The sequence below is a fragment of the Nannobrachium achirus genome (genome assembly GCF_963921795.1).
Source record: "Nannobrachium achirus genome assembly, chromosome: 17".
NCBI lineage: Eukaryota > Metazoa > Chordata > Actinopteri > Myctophiformes > Myctophidae > Nannobrachium > Nannobrachium achirus.
In genome coordinates this window covers 11,728,401-11,747,585 of record NC_137824.1, presented here as the reverse complement: position 1 = coordinate 11,747,585, position 19,185 = coordinate 11,728,401, and positions in this window count along the sequence as shown.

Sequence of the window (19,185 nt, the reverse complement as noted above, 5' to 3'; positions counted from 1 at the left end):
GCAGTCCAATCTCCACACACACCGAGTGTGCAGCTGGCAAACAGATTCATGCCACTGGCCGAGGATGACAGGGGTAGCATCTCCCCAAGCTGGCTAACAGAGCAGCTGCTAGAAGCCCCCCGAAGTCCCCCTGTTGACAGAAAGAACGTCCCACCCAGCAGGGTAAGAACCACCTCAGTGACTGATCCTGACATTTTGATTGTGGGCGATGCTGCTTTAAAAGGTGTCAAAAGCATAAGAAAGAAGAAGGCAAAAGTTATGTGTTTTCCCAAAGACACAGTCTCTGACATGAAAGACAGAATTCTGGATCTTGTCAACAAACACCAAACGGTGAAAACCCTGATTCTACATACTGGCACATGTGACACAGAAGAAAAACAGTCAGAAATCTTAAAGGAGAATTTCAGGGCTCTATTCAACACATTGAGCTTCCTGAACAGTGACATAGAGCTATGGATCAGCGGTCCCCTACCGCCTATGAGAGGCACAGACGAGAATTTCAGCAGACTGTTCTCTCTGAGCAAATGGCTTTTAGCTGCATGCACCGACAAAAATGTGCATTTTATTGACAACTTCAGTTTTTTCTTCGACAGAAGACACCTATTTGCTGATGAACGGCAACTAAATAAGCTAGGAGCAAAGCTATTTTTGCAGAATGTTTTCCATGCTCTGGCCTTGGCCAGAACACAACAATCCAAAACAACAGATTGTGATGAACAACTCTTATCTGCAACCCACGAAGAATCCATAACAAGAGATAGTGTTATGGTTACTGAACTGCCCCCCTCGGCCGAGGGGGGAACGGCCTTGGTGAACGGAGGAGCTACCGTTGTCCCTGCCCTCCCTGACGAGGAACTGATTATGGTGAACGGAGGAGCTTCCGTTGTCCCTGCCCTCCCTGACGAGCATGACAGTATGGTTACTGAACTGCCCCCCTCGGCCGAGGGGGGAACGGCCTTGGTGAACGGAGGAGCTACCGTTGTCCCTGCCCTCCCTGACGAGGAACTGAATATGGACAACATCTCCGCTGAAGAGTGGAGTAGACGAATGAATGCAGAGTTGGAGTCACTCAGGGAAATGTTCGAAGAGGACAGTAATGAAGAAGAGTTTTGTGGATTCCCTGCTTCAGCCGTGGCTGGCCCGAACAGTGAGCAAAGTGAACTGGCAACTGACAACGGAGAGTTGACAGAGGAAGAGGAGGGGGCGGGTACAACCGCCCCATCACCCCAATCCTCCTCTTTCTCCCTATCTCCAATGCCTCTTCTAGAATTCACGAATGGAATGAATGAACTCATTAACACTGCGTTAAAAATGACCCCGGCCAGACACACGGTCAATGGCCCGGCGGCACAACCACCACAGGACAAACGCCCGGCACCACAACCACCATCCCTGAAAACGCCTGAAATTGCCCCGGCCGTGCCCCAGAAATCTGTGGCCTGGGTGTTTTCGCCCCCACCCATCCCTCCACGACCACAACGACAGAAGACCCAGGCCTCCCAGCTGGACAATACGTTTAGCCGTTGATGTCAGCTGGGTCCATTATACCCAGCAACTAACGTATCTGGACCCGATGCTCCTTCAAGCGCTTTTATTAAGCAGGCTCACAACATTTCTACTGTAATTTCAAATAGAGAGTCCAGGATAAGCAGTGGCTCTGCTAATTTAGCTAACTTAACTTACATTCCCTGTAGGGGCTATAGTACAGTAAAATGTCATAAAATAAACCTGGCACTTTTTAACATCAGGTCACTTTTAAACAAGTCCTCCTCTGTAAATGATATAATCTGTGAAGAGAAATTAGATATAATCTTTTTAACAGAGACATGGCTGGGCAACGATGGAGCTTTTGCACTTGGCGTCGCCTGCCCACCAAACTATCACTTTATTCAATCAGTGCGCGAAGGAAAAAGAGGCGGAGGCTTGGCATACATTTTCTCTGACATTTTTAAATTCAAGTGCCTGTCCTTTGGAAGTTTTTCATCCTTTGAATATCAAGCTAACTTATTTGAGAGTCAATCCTCTGTTCTAATGATTACGATATATCGCCCACCAAAATGTAGCAAAGCCTTATTTCTTACAGAAATATCTGAACTTCTATCTATCTGTTCCACGGACTATGAGAGAACCCTTATTGCTGGTGATACTAACTTGCATGTGGACACTGTTACTGATCTTACAGCTATGAGTTTCTTACAGTTACTGCATTCCCTTGATTTTGATCAGCATGTTACCGGGCCAACCCACAATCAAGGCCACACCCTTGATCTTGTGATCTCTAAAGGGCTAAATATTTCTATGGACAGGATTATCGCTAAGCCTGATTTATCAGACCACTATTTACTGTGTTTTAATATGACTGTCTCTGATCTAGAAAAAAACAATAGAGAATATACTATAAAAAAGAGATTTTTCGGTTCCTCGGCAGCAGAAGAGTTTGCCAGCCTTCTTGCATGTGCACCCCGCCTTCCTGATATTCCCTCAGTAAATGATATGGTTCAACGTTTTAATCTTAAATTGGAGTCAGCTCTGGATATAGTGGCTCCTATGAAAACTAAAAAGAAATATAATTCCAAAGTAACACCCTGGATAAACGATCATATACGTTCACTCAAAAAACAATGCCGCAGAGCAGAGCGAGCTTGGAGAAAAAATAAATTAACTATCCACCTACAGATATTTAAGGCGTCAACAGCCACCTATAATAAAACCATGCGTCTGGCTAGGCAGGCCTATTTTTCCGGAATTATTAATGAGAATAAGAACAATGCTAGGGTCTTATTCTCTACCATTGAACGCCTTTTAAACCCCCCCCAGTCCTACAAGCAGTCACTCCCTGCCTCTAAAGCAAAGTGTAATGAGTTTGCATCCTTCTTTGACAACAAAATTGTTAACATTCGAGCTGGTATTATGAATAATACTGTCACAAATGCAAATGCGGTTAATGGTGCCATGTGTAAAAGCATCGATAAATCTAGGGGGAGCCTAATATCATTTTGTGCAATTGATGAAGAGGAACTTCGTAAAACCATATCGCAAATGACATCGTCTTCTTGCTCGCTGGATGCAATACCCACGCCGTTTCTTAAAGAGGTTGTAGACTGTGTTATTGAAGATATCCTAAAAATAGTAAACAGCTCTATACAATCAGGTGTCTTTCCAGACTCACTGAAAACGGCTGTAGTTAAACCCTTACTCAAAAAACCCAACCTTGACCCGTCCGTGCTGGATAATTATCGACCCATCTCTAATTTGCCTTTTCTGGGCAAGGTCCTAGAAAAAATTATCTTTCATCAATTGGATGTGTTTCTGCAGAACAATAAGGTGCACAACAAATTCCAATCCGGCTTCAGGAAAGGACACAGCACAGAAACTGCACTTTTAAAAGTTATTAATGATCTTAGGGTGGCTGCTGATAACAAAGATGTGTCCGTTCTCCTACTGCTGGACCAATCGGCGGCTTTTGACACAATTGACCATACAATTCTAATACAACGTCTCGAACACTGGGTAGGACTGTCAGGTACAGCTCTGTCCTGGTTTTGCTCTTATCTGACAGGCAGAAGCTACTCTGTTAATCTAGCTGACTTCGAGTCAAACAAACACAACATCTGCTCTGGTATTCCACAGGGCTCGATTCTTGGTCCTTTATTATTCTCCCTCTATATACTGCCGCTGGGAGAACTTATTTCCGCTCACGGTGTGAATTTCCATTTCTATGCTGATGACACCCAGTTGTACCTTTCGGTGGCTACGGACGACCCCTGTGCTCTAGACCCATTGCTGACGTGCGTGTCCAGCATAAAATGCTGGATGAGTGAGAACTTTCTCAAGCTAAATGAGGACAAGACAGAAGTTCTCATAATAGGTTCTACTGCCCAGAGAGAATCAATAATAAATAGACTTGGTAACCTGGCTAAAGAAAATAACACCTCTGTTAAGAACCTGGGGGTGATCATTGATGCTGAATTAAATTTTAATACACACATTAATCATGTCACGAAGATTGCCTTCTTTCACCTTAGAAATATTGCGCGAATTAGAGCCTATCTGTCGCTGAACGATGCAAAATCGCTGATCCACGCTTTTGTTTTCTCTCGGCTTGATTACTGCAACGCACTTCTCTCTGGTCTGCCAAAGAAAACAACTGACAGATTACAACTTGTTCAAAATGCAGCAGCCAGAGTTTTAACAAAAACTAAGATAAGAGAACATATTACTCCAGTTTTAGCGTCGCTACACTGGCTCCCGGTTGTTTTTAGGATTGATTTTAAAATTCTTTTACTTGTTTATAAAGCTCTAAATGGTCTGGCACCTTCGTACCTCTATAACTGCCTGCATAGATATGTTCCAACCCGCCCACTCAGGTCCTCTAGTGCAGACCTACTTGAGGTGCCAACAATGACATATAAAAAATATGGTGAAGCAGCTTTCTGCTTCTATGGACCGACAGCTTGGAATAAACTACCACTACACCTAAGACAGGCAGCCTCGGTGGATAGCTTTAAAGCACAGCTCAAGACCTATTTCTTTACTCTTGCTTTTAGCTAAATTTTTTAATCCCTGTGCTGCTATTGACGTCCGCACGGCTCTGAAATTGTTCTTCAATGTTCTATGCCTTTATTTTTTCTTGCTTTATTGTAATCATTTTACTTATCTCTTTTTTATGTATTTTTTATTTCTAATTTACTTTTTCTCTGTTAAGCATGTGTGCTTCTTTTATGCTCTGTAAAGCACTTTGAGCTGCATTTCATGTCATGAAAGGTGCTATACAAATAAAGTTTTATTATTATTATTATTATTATTGTATTGTATTGTATTGTAATATTGCTGATTCCATTCTATGGAGAACGCACGCACACATTAACTCTTTTACTGCTTCGGACGTTCCCGTTCGCCCCAATTTTAAGCCAAGCGCGCTGCCAATACGGCTCATTCTTTTTACCTTGTCTGATGACTAGGGCTGTCCTCGACGCAGGATTTATCAAGTCGATTCGAGTCGCGGGGGTTAATCCGACGCGTCGACGAATCGTTTATGTAAAAAAAAGGGGAAAAAAAGTAAAAAAAAGTGGTGCTTTAAGCTTTTAAACCACGTCAACGTAATACAATAAAACAGCAATATGTTTTAAGCCTTTAAAGTGAATTAGATCCATGAACTACCGTGCATATTGAGACATGATAGCGGTGGACACTGGACATTAATGACGATAAGATTGCGTCCAGCCGTGCGTAATTTGCCGTGCGTAATTGTGAATTGTGGAGCAGAGTAGAACAACGGAGGAGAGAATAATGCATCTCTTTGACAGCATGTCGTGTATTATTTCCACAAGTTGTATTTTCTCAGAGCACCGCTGCTGTATCAAAAGAGCTGTGTTGCCGATCTGGTGCGAGATAATAAAAAGAAAACAGTTCGACCGTCGCTATTCCTCAGCCTGAGTCCAACCACCACACACCCACGGCAGTGAAAGCGCATCGCGCTTGCTCTGCTGCTTCTTTGGCCAGCTCTCAAGTAGAATAACAACTCGTCGACGCATTTCCTTTCCAAGCGGTTAACTTCAAAATAAGAGCTCCCTGTTATATGATCAAGGCAACTTTCAAGTCACGTGAACTGATTTTATTTTTAAGTCTAGTAGTAGGAAGTATGGACTCAATAAGAATTACATGACAGTCACAGTCCAGCGCTCTCATACCGCACCACAGTATACTGGTGTGATAAAAAAAATTATATATTTTTGACGGCTCGACTCAAACAATTGGCGTCGATTCCGGGGGCTTAAAACGACGCGTCAATTCGTCGATTTTTAGAGGACAGGCCTACTGATGACTGTAAGCTGATGAGGGGTCGCGCCGCCGTGTACAGTAAAAACATCTCCCGTAACGCTGCTCTCAAAAATCCACCCCAAGTTAGCAATAATTAGTTAGTCCCAAATCACTTCCTGGCTGTTTTCTGTGGATCTGATCTAGAAAATGCATGTCTATGCTCTGAATGGATGGCAAGCGGAGCGGCCCAATTCACATTAATTCTTTGCATAAGGCTGCCCTCTGCCGCCAGTTTGGCTAAAGTACACATATGAGCGTCCATTGTGAAACTAATTAGTTTGGAAATAATCAATAGATAATGGCAAAGGTAAGCAGCTTTTTGCACCGGCTTAAATTTTGCTGGCACCAGCCCCAAGTGTGTGTGTGTGTGTGTGTGTGTGTGTGTGTGTGTGTGTGTGTTTTTAATACTTTGGGTTATTTGTCAAGTGCAGGATTCAGGATGTTGGTAATGAGAAAAAACTAAATCTAAGGGCAGTTTGTCTATAATCAGAAAATAATTGAAAATGTTTTTTATTTTATTTATTTTTTTGTTATCTCGTTATAGCTATAAAAGTGGTTCTCAAATGTTTTTATCTCAATAACTTCTTCATCCACGGCCCCCTCGAATGCTGTATGCCATATCTAGGCCAGGGGTTCACAAACTTTTTTTCTCAGGGCACCGCATAAATATTTTTTTTTATCCGAGGCACCCCTACATTACACTACACTCCCAGCACCTTATATTTATAGCATATTGTCATTGTCGGGTGGAAACCTTGTATGTCCAAAACTGTATTCATCATCTATAAAATGTACTAAACTTGTGAAAACAGCTGATCCTCGTAGATCGGCTGTTTTCACTAGTTTTGTGCGACAACCTTGTATGATGAAGCAGGGCTTTGCTTTACCAAAAGACGTACAAGACGTATTTGAAACTTGGAGATACGAGGTTTCTGCCCGACAGTGACGATATTTTAGTGATTATGTTGCAAGGAAAACGTTGAGATAACCATTTTGGTTAGAACTGACTGAAAATAACTTTGTTCTTCAAGTTTAAAATTATACTAAATAATATTTTTTCAAGTGTCCAAATAAATTCCAAATATTATCACGTTATCTCGCGGCACCCCTGGACTGCCGTCACGGCACCCCAGGGTGCCCTGTCACCCACTTTGATGACAGGGCGGGGGGGGGGGGGGGGGGGGCTAAAGCCTAACCACTAACCAGAGCTCTTAATTGCTCCCTTTGAACTTCAAAGGGGTTTTGAACTGCGGTAATTGATTGAGCCATACAAGTGTCAATAGCTCGTTAGTCAATGAAAGCATCAAAGACTACGACATGTTTGATGTCTGTAATGAGAGTGGATGGGGTGGGATGTGTTTGTATACACACAGACTCGCCTGATTGGCTGAATGGTTTTGAACCAGGCCGCCACCCACCACTAGCTCCAAGCCTACAGCCCTGATTGGCTAACCCTTTCTGGTGGAAATAGAATCTCAATCATGAGGGGCCAGACCACACTACTCCACCACTACCGCCAGGGGGTGGTGTTGTGCGGTCTGGTTTATTAACCAGGCTACCCCTGGACTTGAGGACCCTAGGGCAGGGGTTTTCAAAGTGGGTGACGGGGCACCCTGGGGTGCCGTGATGCCAGTCCAGGGGTGCCGCGAGATCATTTGATAATATTTGGAATTCATCAATATCACTACATCAATATCACTTCACTATGCTTAGTAAAACAGACCTGATTTGCACAGTACTTGATTAGTTATTTTTCCATCTACGACAACTCTCTTCACCAAAAATAGCCGATCTACTAGCTCGCAACGCGTCGTGGCGCGTTGTGAGCTTGTAGATCGGCTATTTTTGGTGAATCTTCCCCCCAGAATAGGCATGCTGGGGTTCAAGTGGTTAAACCTCAAGTATAACCTCAGTTCTGATGGAAACGGATATTTCTCCAATATGAAGTAAGATTCTAAAAATGAACAGTGTAATTCAGGGGTGCCGTGGATTTAAAAGTTATTTACAGGGGTGCCCCGAGTCAAAAAAGTTTGAAAACCCCCGCCCTAGGGTGCCAACATTACACGCTAACATGACACCAGTCATGTTGCCATACCTTAGCTATTGCTGAACCGACGCCACTGTGAGAAGCTCCGGGCGGGCCTATAGTAGGAACGGCACTGTGGCAATGCTGTGGGTTATTGCTGTGAAGATGATTTATCCATTCAATAAAAAAACCCAACTATGACCTTTATCAGGGCGAAGTACGTGTTGATGAATCGCTGCAGTACCACCAATGTGTGCAGGTGATAAACTGCTTTCTATACTCGCCTTGCATTGTAGCTGGACGGAGGCTTCCCTGTGGAGGTACTGCATCCTGATCTATCTTTCTTTCTTTCTTTCTTTCTTTCTTGAAAATGATTGAAAATGTTTTTATTTATTTATTTATTTATTTTGTATTTTTTGTTATCTCGTTATAGCTATAAAAGTGGTTCTCAAAGGTTTTTATCTCAATAACTTCTTCATCCACGGCCCCCTTGAATGCTGTTTGTGCCAGGATGGGGGGCCAAATCTAGGCAAGAAGTAGGCCACGCTTCAGTTTACTTTAAAGCCGGGAATTAATTAATTAAGTTCTTTCTTTCTTTCTTTCTTTCTTTCTTTCTTTCTTTCTTTCTTTCTTTCCTTCCTTCCCCAGTTAAAATATGATTATTTTGGGGGTCACGGCCTGAAAAGGTTGAGAACGACTGATCTAGAACATTGTACTGGACTTTTCATAAAAAAAAAAAAAAAAAACAACAGACAAAAAACAGACAAAAGCCACTGTGTGTGTACCAATTAAGGCTCTGTTCCATTCTGGTCAAACAGAGTCAAGGTGCTGATATTGTGTCATGACTCACTGGAAACTGCTACACCGGCGGGTCCCAAAGTGTGGTTCCAGGGTAACTTGGGGGTTCCTAATTACCCTGTAAAAGGTGTGTAACCACTGTTCTACATGAAATGGAACAGAGCCTTCATTAGTATCATTGGTAACACCTTAACTCTTTTACTGCCACAGAATTTAACAAAAAGCTCAATCCACCGCCAGCTAAATTGAGAATTGTCGCTCATCTTTGAAGGCCTACTGGAGAAAATCTGTTTTGACTATAAAGACAACAATGATATGGCAACGAAGAATAGAATGTCTACTTCGTAACAGAAAAAGATTTCGAGTTTTTACCATGTTCTGTCCATTAGCTAGAAGCTGCAGAATATGGCCTAAAACAGCTCTTTGAGAACATAAAGCTGAGAAAAATGCATTGTTGTGAAGAAGACATTTTCAGGCAGAAATCTCTCTTTAGCCTTTTATTGTTGGCTTCAGTAACATCACACCTATGATCAGTGGTTGTTTACAAACAAATTCAAAAAAATTAAAACAAGAAAAAGTGTTTTTTTACACACTTTTAGTGTGTAAGAGCAGTAAGAGCAGTGCAGAACATTGACACAGTGACATGAGATTCAGCCTGAATCCTGCTTCAGCTTTCAGGGTTCTCTTTATCTCACACTTTTTAGGTTGAAGTACAGTACAAATGATTGTCTAGTTTTACGGGGGGTGGGCTGTAAGGTCGCAAGTGAATGACCTAGCTTTTCATTCAGCCTGCACAGGCCAGGGCCTGGGGCTCCATTCTGTTTCACTACAGCCAGGCTCCTCCGGAAGGGCTACACCGAGTCTGCTGAACTCTGCACCCCTACCACGTACACAAGCCTATGGTCGATCTGTAAATTATACAAATACATAATTACTATAAAATACATGAAAAATATTACACCTCCAAGCTCACAACGCGTCACAGCAGAATGGGTGGAGGTTGGGGGCCTAATATTTTCATCAAAAGGCTGTTTTAGAAATTCTCTAACATTCTATGCACTTCACTGCTTACCACACAAATATCTATCTATAAATGCAAGTCTCTGCGTGTCTGTCTGTCTGTAATCCGCGTATCTCGAGAACCGTTCGTCCCACCGGCTTCAGATTCGGCACGCGAGTTCCCCGCCGCGGCACGGAGTGCAGTGCCGGGTCTCGACCCGACCCGACGTGCGGTTTTCCCGAACCGGCGCGAAACGTTCGGAATCTCCTTATGCAGGGTTGATTGTTGACATCAGGCTGTTCCGGAGGAAATCGGCGAAAGCTCTGACTCATTGTGACATCACTTCAAAAGGCTCTGACATCACGTACGCCACATGAGTCAACAAAAAATCTCTGTGAGTGTGTATGTATGTATGTAATCCGCGTATCTCGAGAACCGTTCGTCCCACGGGCACGCGCGTTCTCCATATATGGGCATAAAATGAATGCCCCCATATGGGCATAAAATGGATTGCAGACAGACAGATACAGATATCTCCATATATGGACATAAATGGACAGAGGCAAACAGATGGTCAAAGATCTCCATATATGGGCATAAAATACAGATATCTCCATATATGGGCATAAATGGACACAGGCAAACAGATGTTCAAAACGGGTCCTATGACAACAACAGGTATAATGAGGTTTGCATTAAAGGGGGAACCGGCACTGTGTCTGCAACACAGTTGGAGGCACAGACAGATACTCCATATATGGGCATAAAATGGACGCAGATAGACATATATCTCCATATATGGGCATAAAATGGACCCAGAACTATAACTGCAGTGATCTCCATATATGGACATAAAATGGACGCCGACAGACAGACAGACAGATACAGATATCTCCATATATGGGCATAAATGGACACAGGCAGACAGATGGTCAAAACGGGTCCTATGAAAACAGGTATAATGGGGTTTGCATTAAAGGGCGGGGCATTCATTCCCTATTTACATTGTTCCGAGTTGGCCAGGTCGCCGACTAGACGCTGGGCCGCCCGAGCTTCTAGTATATATAAACATATATATATAGTAATTATGTAAAAACAGCATTCATGGTCTGGAGAGGGCACTTTTTACAGATGGATAAAAGGGCAGGGGCTCCAGCCCCCTTTGATGTCTATGTGAGCATGTGTCTGGTGCTAAGTCTGCTTTACAGAAAAAAGGTTTTTGTTCTTTACCTATCCTTGTCCTTGGACGACTACGATGTGGCAATGAAGAAGTAGGCTCATCATCGTCGACTCATCATCTAAAATCATAGCCAGGAAATTATCAAAAGGTTTATATGTAAACAAATCAATTTACAATTTTGACATTTAGCAAATGACTTACAATGAGTTCATATGTAATACATAAAATGCAGATATAGTAAATAGTTACCATGCATTTACTGTCACAGTGAAATGCCCTTTATACCCTGTATGTATAATATATAAAATGTCACAATGCAACATAGCTCTGTTTACACAAAGCTGTACTCCCTCCAACTGTATGTTCCCCATTTTCAACAGTTTTTATTTGTAACACTTGCTTTGGCAATGTAAACGTATGTTTTCTCATGCCAATAAAGCTCCTTTGAATTGAACTGAAAAGCTACATCATCAGACATCAGAGATGTAGGCCTACTGATGATGATGATGATGATGACGACATAGGGAGGTGGGTGCGGGGCGTCCACCGTACGTGCATAGTACGTGCATGCGCGTGCACCGCACGTGCACCACACTTAAAAAGAAACCTCTCCCTCTCTCACACACACACGCATCGTACGCACGCACACACAAACTAAGCCAATAAATCCTAAATTCCCATCAAATAATCCTAGTAGCTGTGCAGTGCACCGTACACTACACGCGGTATGTGCACGCGCGTGATAGGAACTCCACGTGTGTCCTGTGTAGCGACAAAAACAAACGCATGCACGTGGATCCTAACTGCTTGGATCAAGTTACTGATCCGGTCCGGATACGGAAACATTTCTTGCATGTATGTGTACGTGTAAATAGCCGGATGCAGTAGGCGGGCTCTAGACCGGATCCCAATGTCGGAGTGGCAACATGTCGCAATGGAAAACCGTTACCCCATCTCACTGATAGAGACCAGGCTTCCACACGGATGCTCTGTTATCACACAGTATACAACTATACAGTATACAACTATACAATACATACATGCACTGGATTTAAGTCTTACCACTTTGGACAGTAGAATCGTGGCCTCTGTTCTCCGAGGGGTCTCTACGCGGAAGCCATTCTTCATTGGCCAAATCGTCCAGTTCGTCTGTCTCTTCGCGGCGGTGGCGGCGGTACATGGTCTCTGCTGCTGCGGCGATGTGAGCCCCCGGGCGGGGGGATCCATCCTGCACGGGGTCGAGCTCCGTCGGGATCGGTTTCCACAATATCAGGTGGCTCTTGATCCACTTTTGGACCCCGGTTCTTCGCGACTGGCACCATCTTCAATCTTTTTATCTTCAATACCAACGGCTACAGTGGACTGGCACCATCTTCAATCTTTTTATCTTCAATACCAACGGCTACAGTGATCTTTTTCTCTTCTTCATCATCATCATCATCATCATCATCATCACGACCACCACCACCATTCATGAGCGCTGGTCCTGGGTCACCAACACGGGTAGGTTGTGTAATCCTAATTCTAACAAAGTTTATTTCTATTCGTGGATCTGCTACTGCTGCTCCTCGGCCAGGGGGGGTTGGGTCGCGCTTCGGCGGAATGATACCAGCAAGTTGAGGCTGAGTTGGCCTACTACTTGGCCTAATACATCTCAATATTCTAGTACTGCTAAATACTACTACCTACTACAATTACTATACTACTAATACTATAAAACAACTGATTTCCTACAAAATGGTCGCTTTTACCAACGTGTCTCTCTCTCTCTCTCTACTAACAGTCCGATGCAAAAAACAATATAATCCCTCAAGGCTAGCAGCTAGGCAGGCGGAGCCAGGACAGTCTGTTTACTTTTTTTTTTATGACGCGGTTTCCGGCTGTCCTCAAAACGACCCGACGACCAATTATACATTGAAAAGTTGCGCAAGGACGTCTTTTATCATAATCCATAAAAAACATCAAACGAACGAACGGCCGTATTGGCGCACTCTCTAGAATCGCACGTGAACAGGAACGTCCAAAGCAGTATAAGAGTTAAGGAGGTGAGAAGGGACCCAACTTCTCTCCAAAATGGCTGCTGTGCATACAGCCTATTAATTCGCTTGACTGCTGCCTTCAGGTATGGCATGGAAAAAGGGTGCATTTGCGTTTCTTTCACCATAGTAAAAACTGCATTCATGGTCCGGAGAGGTCACTTTTTTTACAGACGGATAAAAAGGGCAGGGGCTCGAGCCCCCTTTGATGTCTGTGTGTGCACATGTTCGCAGATGAGACGAGATGACTCACTTCCTTTAAACAATGTTGTTGGTGCAACGCGTCTGCACTGTGCTGTCTGGAGCACGCGCTGAACGTTGAAAACTACAGTTTGCTGCCTGACAGGGACGTGCTGGCCATTGGGAAAAGCGGGACAACTCCCGAACGGCCGGTGGTTCATTTCCGGCCGGTCCAGGCCGGCCATTAGGAAAAAAATAAAAATAAAATGTCGGCCTTCGTTCCATTTTGGGGGCTGGGCGGCCAACAAAGTAAATCGCCACTGTCGGGCAGAAACCTCTTATCTCCAGGTTTCAAATGTGTGATTTTTTTTCGCAAAGCAAAGCCCTGCTTCATCATACAAGGCCGTCACAAAAAAGTTGTGAAAACAGCCGATCTACAAGCACACAACGCCTCGCGGTGCGAGGCGTTGTGTGCTTGTAGATCGGCTGTTTTCACTAGTTTAAACAAACTGTTTTAGACATACAAGGTTTCCACACGACAACGACAAAATATAACTCATGTAACTGGCCCACTGTCTTGTCATGTCAGTGTCACTTGTCATGATCTGAAATGGCAAATATTTGAGTAGCAGCAGCGCTACAGAGAGAGATCTCTCTCTATAGCGCGCAATGAGGGCCTCTCCAACTCTTTTTCCTGGGCTGAATCAGGGGCCCAGCACGTCCCTGCTGCCTGAGGAGACCAAAAGCATGCGGCAAAGAAAAACATTATAGGCTACTACTGCACAGTAGGCCAACAAGACGAGGATGATGAGTCACAGGCAAACAGGCTTGAAATAATGACCATTTCCATTACCGTGGGCCACTGCATGCATGTGCTCCCTCACAGGGAGAGGGAGTGAGAGAGGCCTGATTTGATTCAGACCTGGGCGGTGAAAACAGAAGATAATACAAGATCACAATGTGACGCACAGCGGCACCATGGCCGGATTAGCCATAGGCCTCCTCGGGCAGGCAGGGGCAGAATAAGATTGAGAAGGAAAAAAAAAGAAAAAAAAAAAAAGACGGAAATTCACCCTTTGAAGGACCCATAGCATGGATTCTAACCCAATCTCCTTTTTGACCCTTTGAAGCACCCATTGCATGGCTTCTAAACCAATCACAGCGCCCGGGGGCGGTAGGTTTAGAGCAACTGGTTTGCGATTCCCTTGGGCTTCCTACACACAGTCAAGCACAAAGTCTTTTCAGAGTTCTGGGGGAGGCTGGGGGGAGAGACAGCACAATTCAGATGGAAGTCACATGGTTTGAAGTCTGATGCGAGTCCTTTGGTGTTCTGTGGTTGCACAGAGCACCATCCAACAAGCACACAACACACAAGCAGTAGAGGGCAGACAAGCTGCTCTTGATGAGACAGAAGGGCAGGGTTCAACTGCCAACCAATAGGAGAGAAAGGCCATGATGCAATCCCACACAGCTGTGTTCACTTTTAGTCTACTCCACAGCCAAGCAGAGCCTGTCTGCACTGCAGTGACATGAAACCTCCATTTCAGAATGAAAAATATTATAAATAAATTAAAGTTAAGTGTGTGTCACAGTAAACATTCGACAATAACAATGAATATTACAAATATTTCTTTACATGTCATACATAGTGACAGTGATGCCTACACAGATGCAATTGATTGAATGTGCTATTCATAATAAAATGTAAGCTTTATACAGTGGTGGAAAAAATACTCAAATTCATTGCTTAAATAAAAGTATCAATACTGAGACATACAAATACTTTGTTACAAGTAAAAGCCTGGAATTCAAAATTATTGAGTAAAAGTATTATTGTTGGCATTAGAATGTACTTCAAGTGCCTAAAGAACTTTTTTTAAATAGTGATCTACAAGCTCACAACGTGTCGCATGGTGGCACGCTGTGAGCTTGTAAATCCATTTTACGTGTCACCAAAAAGCAGCAGGTACTCTGCCTTCACCCGATGACAACTCCAAAAGAACTACATGGCCACATCATAGAGTTATAATAAATATAGAGAGGACACCAGATATCCCTGCCCGTCCACTTGCATTGAGTTGCTCACCCAGCACATGAGGCGTTTTCACCCCTCCATCCGGGTAGTAAAACGTGACGTAGTGGGTCTACTGTGACGCATTTTGCGTCATCGAATTTGTTCATGGACGCGCTTGGGCACAAAGTCATGAACGAGCACTGCCACTGTGAACGCGCTGGGGCTCAAGTCATGAACGAGCGCCGCGAGTACGAGCTCTGTTGGTTTAGACGGTTGAGAAACGCTCTCTAGTGGGGAAGAAAGGGAAACGCCGCCCAGTACAGCTCCTCTCCCCGGTTGAGAAGCACTCTGCTCGGATTCCATCTTACGATACGTCCCGCTGGACTGAGGCATCGCCTGGAAGTGTAACTCCACGTTGAATTAATTAACCATTGTGTATTTCATGGTTTAACCTAGGGGGTCCGCGGGGACACTGCAGGGGGTCCGCGAAATTGTTGAAAAAAAAAAAAACGTTATATATTTTTTATTTTTATTTAAAAAAAGAAAGAAAAATAATAATTTGTCTTTAAATATAACAAAAAGACATGATTCTGTCTCTTTTGAATAGCTTGTATAAATGATTATTGTGCAATTGACAGATTGTTAGTGATAGATTGATAGTATTGACATTGGTTCTCAGTTATTAAGGTATGTTTATAAATGGAAGTGGTACAGCCATGCACTTGTACATGCATGTTGGATGGAGCAGGGACCCCCAAGGTAGGGGGTCCCTACTCCATCTCCCCATCAGTTTGGGGGTCCCTGGCCTGAAAACGTTGAAGACCACTGTAAACAAACAAACAGAATGCATTTCAAATAGATCAGTGGTTCTCAAAGTGGATTCCAGGGACTCTGTGGGGTCTATACAAGTGTATACTGACAGTGTACAAATGGAACCAACATTTGGTTAATTTGGTTCCATTTGTATGCTGTAAAGAGTTAAGGGGAGACCTTGAAAATGTGAAAGTTTGAGAAACACTGGAATAGATTACCAAAGTGGAATCCATATTAATAACCAAGTCCATTGCTTGAAGTTTCTGAGGTAAATTAGTTAATGTATACCTCTATGAAATTAACTGTTATGGTTTATACACACCATTGACAATGGTCTAACGTTTTTACATGTGAAATTCATTCAAAAAAGTGTGTTATTTTGTGTCATATGGTCCTGGCCTGTGGCCATCCTGGCTATAGTCCAAACCTTTTACATATAGCCTAACTAGAGTATTAACTAAACCAATTAACCAAACCAAACCTAGTTCAGAGACCACAGATAAGTTTATGAATACTTTATAAATGTAGATATTATTATGATTATGATCCAATATTTATCAGACAACCAACAAATGTATCACAAAGGATTTATTTTGTATAAACCAGAAGTAGGCCTACTAGAGGTCACACATTTAGGAAATCCCCCCCCCCCCCCCCCCAGTTCCCCAGAACAGTGTTGTCCATGGTCGGCAAGTTGACCTGGTGAACACCTACAAATATCAAGGCACTATGTTTGATAGTAAGCTTAAATTCGATGTGAACTGTGAAACATTTGCAAGAAAGGTCAGCAACACCTCTATTGTTTAAGAAGGCTTGCTACATTTCAGGTTGACAAATCCTTAATGAAACTGTTCTACAGTGCTTTTATTGAGTCAATACTCTCCTTCTCCATCATTTGTTGGTATATGGAAACCTGAACGTAAAGGACAAAAATCACCTTAGGAGAATTGTGAGAACGGCTTCAAAGATAGCTGGAGTAGACTTCAGTAGCCTGGATCAAGTCTACCAAAGGCAGGTGCTTAAGAAAGCCAAGTCCATTGGTATGGACAGCTCTCATCCTCTCAGCTCTGAGTACAAGCTGCCTACTGCCTACTACAAGCTGTAGTTGTAGTTTCATCATCTTTCAGGTACAGATATTTGACTGCACAGGTGTTAAAATAATGTGATGGAATATGATCAAAAAGATGATCTGGCTGGCTGGGAATTGGCTGGGAATGTATTCTGTTGTTTCAGAAATGTATTTTCAACATGGTATGAACAATGTATAATTATAATAAAGCTCTATATTCTGATAGCAATCATTACCATAAGAGTATGTGTACAGCAACAGGTGTCTGTATCTCCAGCTGTATAAACTGAAAATGATTTTAGGTGGGTTGACAATTTTATCACTGTACACTGATTGAGTGTACAGTGAGTGCTCCAGTTCCAATGTTGCATGCTCACTTGTTTATCAACTATCATGACATAAGTTCTTGCTTTGGATAGAAGTGGTATTTTGGACTCTCCCATTATTTACAACAGGGGTCTTCAACAGGGGGTCCGGGACCCCTAGGGGGTCCTCAGTGTTACTATAGGGGGTCCTCCAAATCTTTGTGTGATAGAAACTTTTTTCTATTCCACTTGAACCCTAGTGTCCTTATTCTGAGAACTTTAGACAAAAATAGCCGATCTACAAGCTCACTGTGAGCTTGTAGATCTGCTATTTTTGGCAAAGGGCTTTGGTGTAGAGGGGAAAAAGAGCAGACTAATTACAGAGTGAAAGTGAAGCTTATTAAGTATTGACGGTTCAAGTGGTTAAATATCTGAAAACACAAATTGACATGAATCCAAAATACACTGATGATTGTGCGGTCAGGCGATTAAACTATATGGAATCTATGAAAAGGTTGTGGGGGTCCCTGCTTCATCTCTATCTCATCTGGGTCCGTTGCCTGAAAACGTTGAAGACCCCTGATTTACAATATCAACCTGTGTTGTCATTCAGTGTGGTAATCTTAGCATTTTGCATGGATTCCTTGGGTGAAACGAGTCATAGTTAAAGTTACTGGTCTGTTCTAGACAAGCCTAGAGTTGTGTTCTGTTCCAGAAACAAGTTTAAATATAATTCATATAGTAGCTACAGTCTGAAATAGAGTATTTTTATTAGATGACAGTGTGTTGACATATAGAGACATTCTTTGAAATCCACATTAGATATTATATATATACTCTATGCATTAGATGCACTTTGTCCAAAATGAATACATTTAATTACGCATTTGTAAGTGTCACAGACAGAGTGATGGAGACAGGCCATGAGACAGACCCACTTATAACTCTATGAGACAGACAGGCCTACTCAGAAATGGCTTTCGCCTACTTGTGGGTTATCAAACCATGTATGTATCGCATTTAAATTCCATTTTGATAGTAAATCTTCATTAACATTTCACGTAAAGCTTCTATTTAAAAAAAAGATCGGACTTTTCAGAACCCAATGCAAAGTCAATGGCAGACAGCCTCTGTCAAGATGACAAAACGCGAAAATCGTAATAACTAATACTAATGAGTAAACCAACAGTTTTATAAGAACAATATTGTTGTAACTAAGAGATTCGGGAAGGTATCTATATTTAATAAACACAGAATAAGAAGTAATAAGAAGAAGTCGCTATGGTTATTTCCTGGTTTAATGCGGTCTGCGGTGCGGTGCTCTCCGCTCCGGAGAGGAACAGAGGATTCAGCTGTCTGGAGTGGAGGGGGTGGAGCCAAAATGCGCGTTCATGAGATTAGACCCAACTGCAGTACCTCAAAACAGCCAACATGTCCTTTTGGTTTCAGGGCGCCCCCAGGGTTCTGGGGGCTTGGGCCACATACCATATCTGCTTCCTCCTCAAGAGGAACCGCCCACTTCCCGCAAAGCATTGTGGGAAATGTATTATTTTTTGGAAGAGACGTTGATGCAACTCTGACACGCACAGAACTTTGAAACAACTTAGTGCGTTCCAGTGTGAGTGCAGCCTTGGATGTCTTTCTCAACCAATCACAGTCAGTGACTGAATGTCTGTTCCTGGAAGCGCGGTGTAAACAAACACAATGCCACCAGTTTATCTACACAAATTAAACAGTTGTTTCACAGCTTTTACCACCTTGGGTGCCATAGGACTTGTACGTGTACGATACCTACGTACATACTAACGTTTTCGGCGCTGTTCAACAAGGCTGGATGACTCATTGTTGTGTTTGCCCCTGTAATGTGGGGACATCTGATCACCTCCATATAAAATGGCATATTTTGGCGCAAGGTAAGACATACAGCATGGCTTTATTTAACTG